The following is a 13,945-nucleotide window of genomic DNA, read 5'->3' on the forward strand; positions in this document are numbered from 1 at the left end:
ATTTTCCACAGTTTATTATGATCCATGCAGTCAAAGGCTTTGGCATAGTCAATAAAGCAGAAACAGATGTTTTTCTGGAACTCTCTTACTTTTTTGATGATCCAGGGGATATTGGCAATATGATTTCTGGTTCCTCTGCCTTTTCTAAAACCACCTTGAACATCTGGAAGTTCTCAGTTCATGTATTGCTGAAGCCTGGCTTGGAAAATTTTGAGCATTACTTTACTAGCCATGTGAGATGAGTGCAATTGTGTGGTAGTTTGAGCATTCTTTGGGATTGCCTTTCTTAGGGAATGGAATGCAAACTGACCTTTTCCAGTCCTGTGGCCACTGCTGAGTTTTCCAAATTTGCTGACGTCTTGAGTGCAGCACTTTCACAGCATCATCTTTCAGGATTTGAAATAGCTCAACTGGAATTCCATCACCTCCACTAGCTTTGTTCGTCATGATGCTTTCTAAGGCCCACTTGACTTCACATTCAAGGATGTCTGGCTCTAGGTTAGTGATCACACCATTGTGATTATCTGGGTCATGAAGATCTTTTTTGTACAGTTCTTCTGTGTATTCTTGCTGCCTCTTCTTAATATCTTATGCTTCTGTTGTGTCCATACCATTTCTGTCCTTTATTGAGCCAATTTTTCCACGAAATGTTCCCTTGGTATCTCTAATTTTCTTGAAGAGATCTCTAGTCTTTCCCAATCTGTTATTTTCCTCTATTTCTTTGCATTGAACGCTGAGGAAGTCTTTCTTATCTCTCCTGTAAGAAGTAACTAAGTAAGACGGTATGTGTTGTGAGAGGGCACCAAAGGGCAGACGCACTGAAACCATAATCACAGAAAATTAGCGAATCTGATCACAGGACCACAGCCTTGTCTAACTCAATGAAACTAAGCCATGCCATGTGGGACCACCCAAAACGGTCGGGTCATGGTGGAGAGGTCTGACAGAATGTGGTCCACTGCAGAAGGGAATGGCAAACCACTTCAGTATTCTTGCCTTGAGAACCCCATGAACAGTATGAGAAGGCAAAATGATAGGGCACTGAAAGAGGAACTCCCAAGGTCAGTAGGTGGCCAATATGCTACTAGAGATCAGTGGAGAAATAACTCCAGAAAGAATGAAGGCATGGAGTCAGAGCAAAAACAATACCCAGTTTTGGATGTGACTGGTGATAGAAGCAAGGTCCAATGCTGTACAGACCAGTATTGCATAGGAACCTGGAATGTTAGGTCCATGAATCAAGGCAAATTGGAAGTGGTCAAACAGGAGATGGCGAGAGTGAATGTCGACACTCTAGGAATCGGCAAACTAAAATGGACTGGAATGGGTGAATTTCACTCAGATGACCATTATATCTACTACTGTGGGCAGGTATCCCAAAGAAGGAATGGAGTAGCCATCATGGTCAACAAGAGTCTGAAATGTAGTACTTGGATGCAATCTCAAAAATGACACAATGATCTCTGTTCATTTCTAAGGCAAACCATTCAATATCAGGGTAATCCAAGCCTATGCCCCAATCAGTAACACTGAAGAAGCTGAAGTTGAACGGTTCTATGAAGACCTACAAGACCTTTTAGAGCTAACATCCAAAAGAGATGTCCTTTTCATTATAGGAGACTGGAATGCAAAAGTAGGAAGTCAAGAAACACCTGGAGTAACAGGCAAATTTGACCTTGGAGTATGGAAAGAAGCAAGGCAAAGGCTAATAGAGTTTTGCCAAGAGAACGCACTGGTCATAGCAAACACCCTCTTCCAACAACACAAGAGAAGACTCTACACATGGACATCACCAGATGTTCAACACCGAGATCAGATTGATTATATTCTTTGCAGGCAAAGATGGAGAAGCTCTATACAGTTAGCAAAAACAACACCGGGAGCTGGCTGTGGCTCAGATCATGAACTCCTTATTGCCAAATTCAGACTTAAACTGAAGAAAGTAGGGGAAACCACTAGACCATTCAGGTATGACCTGAATCAAATCCCTTCTTCTCATATCTACTGCTAAAACCTTCTTCTAAAACATCTTTGAAGTTGCCCAATTTGCCTCTATCTCTTTACTGAGGTGCCACAAGGCAATAACACAGATAGCACAGCAGTTTGAATTCCTTAAGCTTCTATCTGATAATCCTATGCTATTTGTGTACAATCCTATGGTATGTAATCCTATGTACAATTTGTGTACAGTGTCTTGCTTAATCCTCCCAACAACAATATGAGATAAATATATTTTGGGTCAGTTTAAGTAACCTACTACAAGCACAAGACTAGGAAGTGGCAGAGCAACCCATTTTTCTTAATAGTTGTATTTTTTGCCTGTAATGGAGATTCAAGTCAGAATTCTTTATTGGTTTGAGATGGCTGGCAAGACCAAGGGGGAAAAAAATGCTTAATGATAGTATATATAGGAAGATTAACTGCTGTATTTTAGGGTAGAGATATTTTTATTATTATTGTTATTGCTGTGTTTATTTGCATTAGCACATAAGACAAACACACATGAAAACATAATAATGCCCAGCTCTTCTCTAAATGTTTGATAGAATTAACCTGTTAAGTCATCTGGTCCTAGGCTTTTGTTTTTTGGGAGATTTTGGATCACAGTTTCAATTTCAGTGCTTGTAATTGGATTATTCATAATTTTTATTTTTCCTGGTTAAATCTTGGAAGATTGGTCTTTTCTAGAACTCTGTCCATTTCTTCCAGGTTGTCCAATTTATTGCCATATAGTTGTTCATAATAGTCTCATAATCCTTCATATTTCTGCATTGCCCATTGTAACATCTCCTTTTCATTTCTAATTTTGTTGATTTGAGTCTTCTTTCTTTTTTTCTTGATGAGTCTGACTAAAAGTTTGCCAATTTTGTTTATCTTCCCAAGGAATCAGCTTTTATTTCTTTGTTTTTCATTTATTTTTATTAGTTGAAGGCTAATTACTTCACAATATTGTAGTGGTTTTTGCCATACATTGACATGAATCAGCCATGAAATTACATGTATTCCCCATCCCGATCCTCCCTCCCACCTCCCTCCCCATCCCATCCCTCTGGGTCTTCCCAGTGCACCAGCCCTGAGCACTTGTCTCATGCATCCAACCTGGGCTGGTAGGAATCAGCTTTTAATTTTATTTATCTTTACTATTGTTTCTTTCATTTCCTTTTCCTTAATTTCTGCTCTGATTATTTTTGGGGTTTTTCTTTGTTCTTTTCCAGTTGTTTTAGGTATAAAGTTGGGTTGTCTATTCAACACTTTTCTTGTTTCTTGAGGTAGGATTGTATTGCTATAAACTTCCCTCTTATAATTGCTTTTGCTGCATCCCATAGGTTTTGAGTTGTCATGTTTTCATTGTCATTCATTTATGGGCTTTTTTATTTCTGTTTTGATTTCTTCAGTAACCTGTTTCTTATTTAGAAACATATTTCTTAATCTCCAGTTTTTTTCTTGTGATTAATATCTAGTCTCATAGTGTTGTGGTCAGAAAATGTGCTTAATTCGATTTCAATTTTCTTAAATTTACTGAGATTTGATTGGTGACTCAAGATGTGGTCTATCCTGGAGAATATTCCATGTGCACTTGATAAGAAGATTTATCCTGCTTTTGGATAGAATTCCCTGAAGATATCAATGTGATCCATCTCATCTAATGTACCATTTAAGACTTGCGTTTCCTTATTAATTTTCTGTTTGGATGATCTGTCCATTGGTGTGAGTGAGGTGTTAAAGTCTCCTACTATTATTGTGTTACTGTCAATTTCTCCTTTTATGTCTGTTAGTGTTTGTCTTAGGTATTGAGGTGCTCCTATGTTGGGTGCACAGATATTTACAATTGTCATGTCTTCCTCTTGGATTTATCATTTTGCCTTTTTTTTTTTTTTTTTTTTTTTGCATTTCTTCTCCATGGGGATGGTCTTGATCCCTGTCTCTTGCACAGTGTCACCAACCTCAGTCCATAGTTCATCAGGCTCTCTGTCTATCAGATCTAGTCCCTTAAACTATTTCTCACTTCCACTGTATAGTCATAAGGGATTTGATTTAGGTCATACCTGAATGGTCTAGTGGCTTCCCTACTTTCTTCAGTTTAAGTCCAAATTTGGCAATAAGGAGTTAATGATCTGAGCCACAGTCAGCTCCCAGTCTTGTTTTTTCTGACTGTATAGAGCTTCTCCATCTTTTCCTGCAAAGAATATAATCAATCTGATCTTGGTGTTGACCTTCGGGTGATGTCCAGGTGTAGAGTCTTCTCTTGTGTTGTTGGAAGAAGGTGTTTGCTATGACCAGTGCGTTCTCTTGGCAAAACTCTATTAGCCTTTGTCCTGCTTCATTCCATACTCCGAGGCCAAATTTGCCTGTTACTCCAGGTGTTTCTTGACTTCCTAGTTTTGCATTCCAGTTCCCTATGATGAAAAGGACATCTTTTTGGGGTGTTAGTTCTAAAAGGTCTTGTAGGTCTTCATAGAACCGTTCAACTTCAGCTTCTTCAGTGTTACTGGTTGGGGCATAGGCTGGGATTACCGTGATATTGAATGGTTTGCCTTGGAAACGAACAGAGATCATTCTGTCGTTTTTGAGACTGCATCCAAGTACTATGTTTTAGACTCTTTTGTTGACCATGATGGCTACTCCATTTTTTCTAAGGGATACCTGCCCACAGTAGTAGATATAATGGTCATCTGAGTGAAATTCACCCATTCCAGTCCATTTTAGTTTGCTGATTCCTAGAATGTCAACATTCACTCTTGCCATCTCCTGTTTGACCACTTCCAATTTGCCTTGATTCATGGACCTAACATTCCAGGTTCCTATGCAATACTGGTCTGTACAGCATTGGACATTGCTTCTATCACCAGTCACATCCACAACTGGGTATTGTTTTCGCTCTGACTCCATCCCTTCATTATTTCTGTAGTTATTTCTCCACTGATCTCCAGTAACATATTGGGCACCTACCGACTTGGGGATTTCTCCTTTCAGTATCCTATCATTTTGCCTTCTCATACTGTTCATGGGGTTCTCAAGTCAAGAATACTGAAGTGGTTTGCCATTCCCTTCTCCAGTGGACCACATTCTGTCAGACTTCCCCACCATGACCCGACTGTCTTGGTGGCCCCACATGGCATGGCTTAGTTTCATTAAGTTAGATAAGACTGTGGTCCTGTGATCAGATTAGCTAGTTTTCTGTGATTATGGTTTTAGTGTGTCTGCCCTCTGATGCCCTCTCACAACACCTACCATCTTACTTGGGTTTCTCTTACATTTGACGAGGACTATCTCCTCATGGCCACCCCTCCTGACATTGAACGTGGAATAGCTCCTCTTGGCCCTTCTGCACCCGCACAGCCACTGCTCCTTGGACATAGCTCCTCTCGGCCACCACCCCAACCTCGGATGTGGGGTAGCTCCTCTTGGGTGCTCCTGCGTTGTCACAGCCTGGCGCTCTCAGTCACCACCCCTGACCTTGGGTGAGGGGTAGCTCCTCACAGCCACGCTTCTGCACAGTCTATCGCAGCTGGTGCACTTTTTGGTTATATACTTTGCAGCCAAAGATGGAAGTGCTATACAATCAGCAAAAACAAGACCAGGAGCTGACTGTGGCTCAGATCATCAATTCCTTATTTCCAAATTCAGACTTAAATTGAAGAAAGTAGGGAAAACCACTAGACCATTCAGGCATGACCTAAATGAAATCCCTTATGACTAGACAGTGGAAGTGAGAAATAGATTTAAGGGACTAAATCTGATGGACAGAGCTCCTGATGAACTATGGATGGAGGTTCGTGACATTGTACAGGAGAAAGGGACCAAGACCATCCCAATGGAAAAGAAATGCAAAAAGGCAAAATGGTTGTCTGAGGAGGACTTACAAATAGCTGTGAAAAGAAGAGAAGTGAAAAGCAAAGGAGAAAAGGGAAGATATTCCCATTTGAATGCAGAGTTCCAAAGAATAGCCAGGAGAGATAGGAAAGCCTTCTTCAACGATCAATGCAAAGAAAGAGAGGAAAACAAAAGAATGGGAAAGACTAGAGATCTCTTCAAGAAAATTAGAGATACCAAGGGAACATTTCATGTAAAGATGGGTTCAATAAAGGACAGAAATGTTATGGGCCCAACAGAAGCATAAGATATTAAGAAGAGGTGGCAAGAATACACAGAAGAACTGTACAAAAAAGATCTTCACGACCCAGATAATCACAATGGTGTGATCACTCATCTAGGGCCACACTTCCTGGAATGTGAAGTCAAGTGGGCCTTAGAAAGCATCACTATGAACAAAGCTAGTGAAAGTGATGGAATTCCAGTTGAGCTATTTCAAATCCTGAAAGATGATGCTGTGAAAGTGCTGCACTCAATATGCCAGCAAATTTGGAAAACTCAGCAGTGGCCACAGGACTGGAAAAGGTCAGTTTTAATTCCAATCACTAAGAAAGGCAATGCCAAAGAATGCTCAAACTACTGCACAATTGCACTCATCTCACACACTAGTAAAGTAATGTTCAAAATTCTCCAAGCCAGGCTTCAGCAATATGTGAACCGTGAATTTCCAGATATTCAAGGTGGTTTTAGAAAAGGCAGAGGAACCAGAGATCAAATTGCCAACATCTGCTGGATCATCAAAAAAGTAAGAGAGTTCCAGAAAAAAAATCTATTTCTGGTTTATTGACTACACCAAAGCCTTTGCCTGTGTGGATCACAATAAACTGTGGAAAATTCTGAAAGAGATGGGAATACCAGACCACCTGACCTGGATGAACTGGACGAAACAACAGACTTGTTCCAAATAGGAAAAGGAGTATGTCAAGTCACTCTGCTTATATAACTTACATGCAGAGTACATCATGAGAAACGCTGGGTGGAAGAAGCACAAGCCAGAATCAAGATTGCGAGAGAAATATCAATAACCTCAGATATGCAGAAGACACCACCCTTATAGCAGAAAGTGAAGAAGAACTAAAGAGCCTCTTGATGAAAGTGAAAAAGTTGGCTTAAAGCTCAAAATTCAGAAAACTAAGATCATGGCATCCAGTCCCATCACTTCATGGCAAATAGATGGGGAAACCGTGGCTAACTTTATTTTCCTGTGCTCCAAAATCACTGTGGATGGTGATTGTGCCCATGAGATTAAAAGGCACGTACTGCTTGGAAGGAGAGTTATGACCAACCTAGATAGCATATTAAAAAGCAGAGACATTACTTTGCCAACAAATGTCCGTCTAATCAAGGCTTTGGTTTTTCCAGTAGTCATGTATGGATGTGAGAGTTGGACTGTGAAGAAAGCTGAGTGCCGAAAAATTGATGCTTTTGAACTGTAGTGCTGGAGAAGACTCTTGAGAGTCCCTTGGATTGCAAGAGATTCAACCAGTCCATCCTAAAGGAGTCAGTCCTGGGTGTTCATTGGAAGGACTGATGCTGAAGCTGAAACTCCAATACTTTGGCCACCTCATGCAAAGAGTTGACTCATGGAAAAGACCCTGGTGCTGGGAGGGATTGGGGGCACGAGGAGAAGGGGATGACAGAGGATGAGATGGCTGAATGGCATCATCAACTCGATGGACATGAGTTTGTGTAAACTTCAAGAGCTGGTGATGGATAGGGAAGACTGGCGTGCTGCGATTCATGGGGTCGCAAAAAGTCGGACATGACTGAGCATCTGAACTGACTGAACTGAGTGATGAGAAGAAGTCGAGGGTAAGTCTCCACAGTCCAGAATCAGGGGCTTCAGGCCCTTTAAGTTAAGAAGAGTTTAAGGAGATATGATGAGTAAATGTAATGTGAATCCTGGAAATGAAAAAGGGCATTAGGAAAATTAAAGTGGCTTTGAACCCAGTATGGAGTTTAGTTGATAATAATGTATCAATATTTATTCATTAACCATAAAACAATATGCAATGGAAAATACACAATATTAATAATAGAGACTGATGCTTTTAATAATAGAACTGATGCTTTGAAATGTGGTGTTGGAGAAGACTGTTGAGAGTCGCTTGGACTGCAAGGAGATCCAACCAGCCCACCCTGAAGGAAATCAATCTTGAATATTCATTGAAATGACATTTGCTGTACCTGAAACTCCAATACTTTGGCTACCTGATGTGAAGAACTGACTCATTTGAAAAGACCCTGCTCATATACTAACACATATATATGGAATCTAGAAAGATGGTGCCAATAATTTATTTTCAGGTCAGCAATGGAGAAACAGACATAGACAACAGACTTATGGACATGGGAGAGGGGAGGAGAGAGTGAGATATATGGAGGAAGCAACATGGAAACTTACATTACCATATGCAAAATAGATAGCCAAAGGGAATTTTCTGTATGTCTCAGTAACTCAAACAGGGGCTGTGCATCATCCTAGAGGGGTGGGATGGGGAGGGAAGAGGGAGGGAGGTTCAAGATTGAGGGCACACATGTATACCTACGGCTGATTCATGCTGTGGTTTGACAGAAAACAACAAAATCCTGTAAGGTAATTTCTTTCAACTAAAAAATAAATAAATTTTTAAAAGAAAAAATAATACATATACACGTGGAACAGTTCTCACTGAAAACTGAATGGGAACTGGTAGAAATACTGTAAGAAAGATGAACACATAAGAAGGAATGACAATCAGGTGGGGACCTGAGACTCTCAGAAGGAACTCAAAGGGAAAGAGAGAAACCTGCCTGGAGTGAGTAGCAAAAGTCGCAGACAGGGAAGCCCAATCCCCATGTCCTACATCCACCAACCCCCACCCCCATGGGAGATGACGCCCTTTGGCTATTTGGAGGACCACACCACTGAACTAACAGGAGGGCTATGATAAGCCAGCCTTCCACTTATGAGAAGCACATCCTTGCTGGATTGCACCTAAGGAAAGGTGAAGGGGGCAGTTTGGAGACTGCTCTAATGGCTTTCAGGCTTCCCACATCTGCCTTGGCATGCACCACAACCTGAGCAGAGCAAACACTTCATCCCTATTTACTGCACTTTGCAGTGTGGCACGTGATCTAGGAATGCCATAACCTGGGAGAAAACTTGGCCCTGGAACACTAAGGCAATCTAGTTCTGGGGTGGATCATGGGCTGGTGACCATTGCTGGCACCTACTCACAAGTCCCTCGGAAAGAGCCCAGAACTCTGGCAGTGGATGCTTTATTAGAGATCACACCTTGATATATAAAAGTGTCCACATGGGCTCCCTTGCACTATAGTGAGGCTCCATAGAGGTGTTGGAGGGACAGTGGAGGCTGGAGGCAGTGATCTCCTGTGAAGGACAAAGGGGACTTTCACCTGAGTCTGCATCTGTTCAGATCAAGACAAGCAATTGTAGGCAATTTTACAAGCAGTGCATTGAGGACACCTTGGCTCTATGCTACTGAAAACAAACAAACAAACACGCATAGGCATTCCCTATTTCAGCACTATCCCCTGCAGGGGCAAGAATTTCTATGTTGGAAGTACAGACTTGAAAGGAACAGAGCCAACTCAGGGCCCATTCTCAGAACTTCTGATCCCAGTACCTTGAAATCAGACCCTACCCCATGAGGGTGATGACAGAAACTGAACAGAAAGAAAGCCATGCTTCACACCAAGCCCTTGCTCTAGCATCTCCAACTCCAGCCCCAAATATTATCAAAGTGATAGCTGCCATAACAACATGAGGAAACCTATGACTTCACATCAAACCCAGCTTGAGAATGACCAAATGCATTGGCCATGCATAGTCTGTATATAGGTGCTCCCATGTAAGAACACTACTTCAAGATTACAATAGGTTTCATCTAAATTAATAGAAGGAGAGAAAGTTAAGCAAAATGAAACTGTAGAGAAACTGGTCTCAGTGAAATAACCAGAGAAAACCTCTGAAAAAATAATGAAATAGAAACAATTTACCTTATAAAGAATTCAAAGCACTGGTAATAAGAATGTTAACTGAATTAGGTAAAAGAATAGATGAAGATAGTAAAAATTTAACAAGGATTTGAAAATAGGAAAATGGCCCAAATCTAAAAAATAATTCAATAACTGAAATTAAAAACAAACACTACCAGGAATGAATGAGTAACTTACTAAATGATACAGAGGAACACATAAGTGATCTGGAAGATAGAAAAATGGAGATCACCAAATCAGAACAGCTAAAAGAAAACAGATTTTAGTTTGTGGTAGTCTATGACAACTGCTGTAGGAGACTAATACACCATCTTAAGACTTTTATGATTCCTTTTGCAACATATCTGATGAAAACTCTTGCCTCTCTCTTGCTTCTGAGCTTTGAAACTCTTCAGGGACAACTTCCCTGATTGTTGGAGTTGAGGGAGCCCACCCCACCTAGACATTTTTATCACATCACCTGTTTTATTTCCTTCATCATTGTTTGAAAATGATTTTTGTTTAACTTGCTTATTACCTTATTCCATATATAATAAATCCCATAAATAATAAATATGTTATTTTATATATATATAAAATAGGGACTGGGATTCAATCGTGTGGTTGAGCCATAAAAAGATTAAGGGCTAACAAAGATTGTAACAACATCTATAACTATAATAAACAATTAAAGGATAAGCATGAAGATGTAAAACATGACAATAGAAACAAAAATGAGGGAAAAGGGAGCAAAAATGTAGGTGTTTTACAATGTGTTTGAACTTAAATCACTGTTTAAAACAAGTATATATAAATTGTTATAAGTCCATGTATATGAGGGCTTCCCAGGTGGCACGAATGGTAAAGAACCTGCCTATCAATGTAAGAGACATAAGAGATGTGGGTTCAATCCCTGAATTGGGAAGATCCCCTGCAGGAGGGCATGGCAACCCACTCCAGTATTCTTGCCTGGAAAATCCCATGGACAGAGCGGCCTGGAGGGCTGAAGTCCACAGGGTTGCACAGAGTCAGACATGACTGAAGCAATTTAGCATGCATACACACAATGTATATGAACATCATAGTAACCACAAATCATTGATCTACAATGATATATGAAGAAACTAAAAAGAAATGAACATAGGTATTTTACTAAAGAAAATCATCAATCAACAAGGAAAGAAATAGAGAAGAATTATAAAATAATCAGAAAACAAGTAATAAAATAACGATAAGCATAAACTTATCAATAATAATTTTAAATGCCAATGGACTAACTACTCCAATCCAAAGACATAAGGTGACTGGCTGGAATAACAACTACATGCAAAAGAAAGAGATTAGAATATTACCTCACACCATATATAAAAATAGACTGAAAATGAATCAAAGACCTAACTGTGAGACCTGAAACCATAGAATTCCGAGAAGAAAAAATAAATAAATAGAATACTCTTTAACATATATCAAAGCAGCACTTTCTGTATCTGTTTCCTAAGGCAAAATAAATAAAAGTAAAAATAAACAATGAAACCCAATTAAATGTAAAAGTTTTGGCACAGCAAACAATAAAATGAAAAGACTGGTAGAAATTATTTGCAAATGATATCACAAATAAGATGATAATAAGACAATAATATTCAAAATTTATAAATAGCTCACAAAATTCTATGTAAAAAAAAAAAGCAATCAATTTGTTTAAAAAATGAGAGAAGACCTGAATAGCCATTTTTTTCAAAGAAGACAAAAAGATGGCAAACAGGCACATAAGATTCTCAACCCCATTATTTACTGCTGCTGCTGCTGCTGCTAAGTCACTTCAGTTGAGTCCGACTCTGTGCGACCCCATAGACGGCAGCCCACCAGGCTCCCCCGTCCCTGGGATGCTCCAGGCAAGAACACTGGAGTGGGTTGCCATTTCCTTCTCCAATGCATGAAAGTGAAAAGTGAAAGTGAAGTCGCTCAGTCGTGTCCGACTCTTAGCGACCCATGGACTGCAGTCTGGCAGGCTCCTCCATCCATGGGATTTTCCAGGCAAGAGTACTGGAGTGGATCACCATTTCCTTCTCCACCATTATTTACTAGAGGAGTGCAAATAAAAACCACAATGAGATAACATCTCACATCAGTCAGAATGGCTATCATCAAGAAGTCAATAACTATAGCTTATATAACTGTAACTATAGCTAATGTAGATAAAGATGTGGGGAAAGGAAACCTTTGTGTGCACTCAGTTGGAATGCACATTGATGTTGTCACTGTGGAAAACAGTATGAGGCTTCCTCAAAGAACTAAAAATAGAACTACTATATGCTATATTCATTCCTGGGTATATATACAAAAAAAGTAAAACATTAATTAGGAAAGATACATATCTCCCAATGTTCATAGCAGCACTATTTACAATAGCCAAGATGGAAGGAAATGTCCATCAACAGATGAATGGATGAAGAAGATATGGCATATACCTACAACAGAATATTAGTCATAAGGAAGAAATAAAATTCCACCATTTGCAGTAGTGTGGGTGGACCTAGAGAATATTATGCTTAGTGGAAGAAGTCAGACACAGAAAGGAAGAAAACTCTATGTCATTACTTTATGTGAAATCTAAAAAATAAAACATACCAATGTGTATAGCAAAACAGAGAGATTCACCTATGTAGAAAACAAACTAGTGTTTACCAGTGGGGAGAGGGAAGGTGTCAGGAGCAAGGTAGAAATATGGGACTTAGTTATACAAGCCACTAAGCATAAAAGAGAAGAGAAACAATTACATACTGTACAGCACAGTGAATTTAGCCATTACTTTGTAACAACTTTTGACAGAGTATAATTTATAAAAATATTGAATCACTGTATTTTAAATCAACTATTTCTGTACAAATATAAATGTATAAACTTTATTTTTTAGATCAGTTTTATAGAGAAAATTACAAAGGTACAACATAGAGTTTCCATTTATCCTGTACCCTGGTGCGCCTATTATTCAGTTCAGTTCAGTCACTAGGTCGTGTCCAGCTCTTTGTGATCCCATGAACCACAGCACGCCAGGCTTCCCTGTCCATCACCAGCTCCTGGAGCTTACTCAACTCATGTCTGTTGAGTCAGTGAAGCCATCCAACTGTCTTATTCTCTGTTGTCCCCTTCTCCTCCTGCATTCAATCTTTCCCAGCATTAGGGTCTTTTCCAGTGAGCCAGTTCTTCCCATCAGGTGGTCAAAGTATTGGAGTATCAGCTTCAGCATCAGTCCTTTCAATGAATATTCAGGACTGATTTCCTTTAGGATTGACTGGTGATCTCTTTGCAGTCCAAAGGACTCTCAAGGTTCTTCTCCAACACCACAATTCAAAAGCATCAATCCTATTATTAAAAGCATCAATCACTATTATTACTATCTTACATTTGTATTACATGTTGTTTTATGGTTAATGAATAAATATTGATACATTATTATCAACTAAAGCCCATACTGGGTTCAGAGTCATTTCAATTTCGCCTAATGCCCCTTTTCGATTCCAGGATTCACATTACATTTACTCACCGTATCTCCTAAGCTCTTCTAATTTAAAGGGCCTAGAGTCCCTTATTCTGGACCCTGGAGACTTACCCTCAACTTCTTCTCATATCTACTGCTAAAACCTTCTTCTAAAACATCTTTGAAGTTGTCCAAAGTTGCATCTCTTTACTGATGTGCCAGAAGGCAACAATATGGATAACACAACAGTTTGAATTCCCTAAATTTCTATTTGATAATTCTATGCTAACAAGTTTGTGTATGTTGTCAGGCTTAATCCTCCTAACAACAATATGAGATAAATATATTTTAGATCAGCTTAAGTAATCTACTACAAGCACAAGACTAGGAAGTGGCAGAGCATCCCATTTCTCTTAATAGTTTTATCTTTTTGCCTGTCATGGAGATCAAAATAAGAATTCTTTATTGATTTTGAGGTGGTTGGCAAGATTTATTAGGGGAGAAAAAAGACTTAATGATAGTATTACATTGGAAGATTCCCAGCTATATTTTGGGGAGATTTTACCATTGTTGTTATTATTGTCTTTATTTGTATTGTCATATAAGACTAAC

General features: G+C 39.4%; 1 pseudogene; it reads left to right on the forward strand.

The window, feature by feature from the left end:
• The first annotated feature begins 1,269 nt into the window (after nt 1–1,269).
• Nucleotides 1,270–13,945, forward strand: part of LOC110135973 (NADH dehydrogenase [ubiquinone] flavoprotein 2, mitochondrial-like) — a 69,666-nt pseudogene continuing 56,990 nt past the window's right edge.

The sequence above is a fragment of the Odocoileus virginianus genome, chromosome 10 (genome assembly GCF_023699985.2).
Source record: "Odocoileus virginianus isolate 20LAN1187 ecotype Illinois chromosome 10, Ovbor_1.2, whole genome shotgun sequence".
Taxonomy (NCBI): domain Eukaryota; kingdom Metazoa; phylum Chordata; class Mammalia; order Artiodactyla; family Cervidae; genus Odocoileus; species Odocoileus virginianus.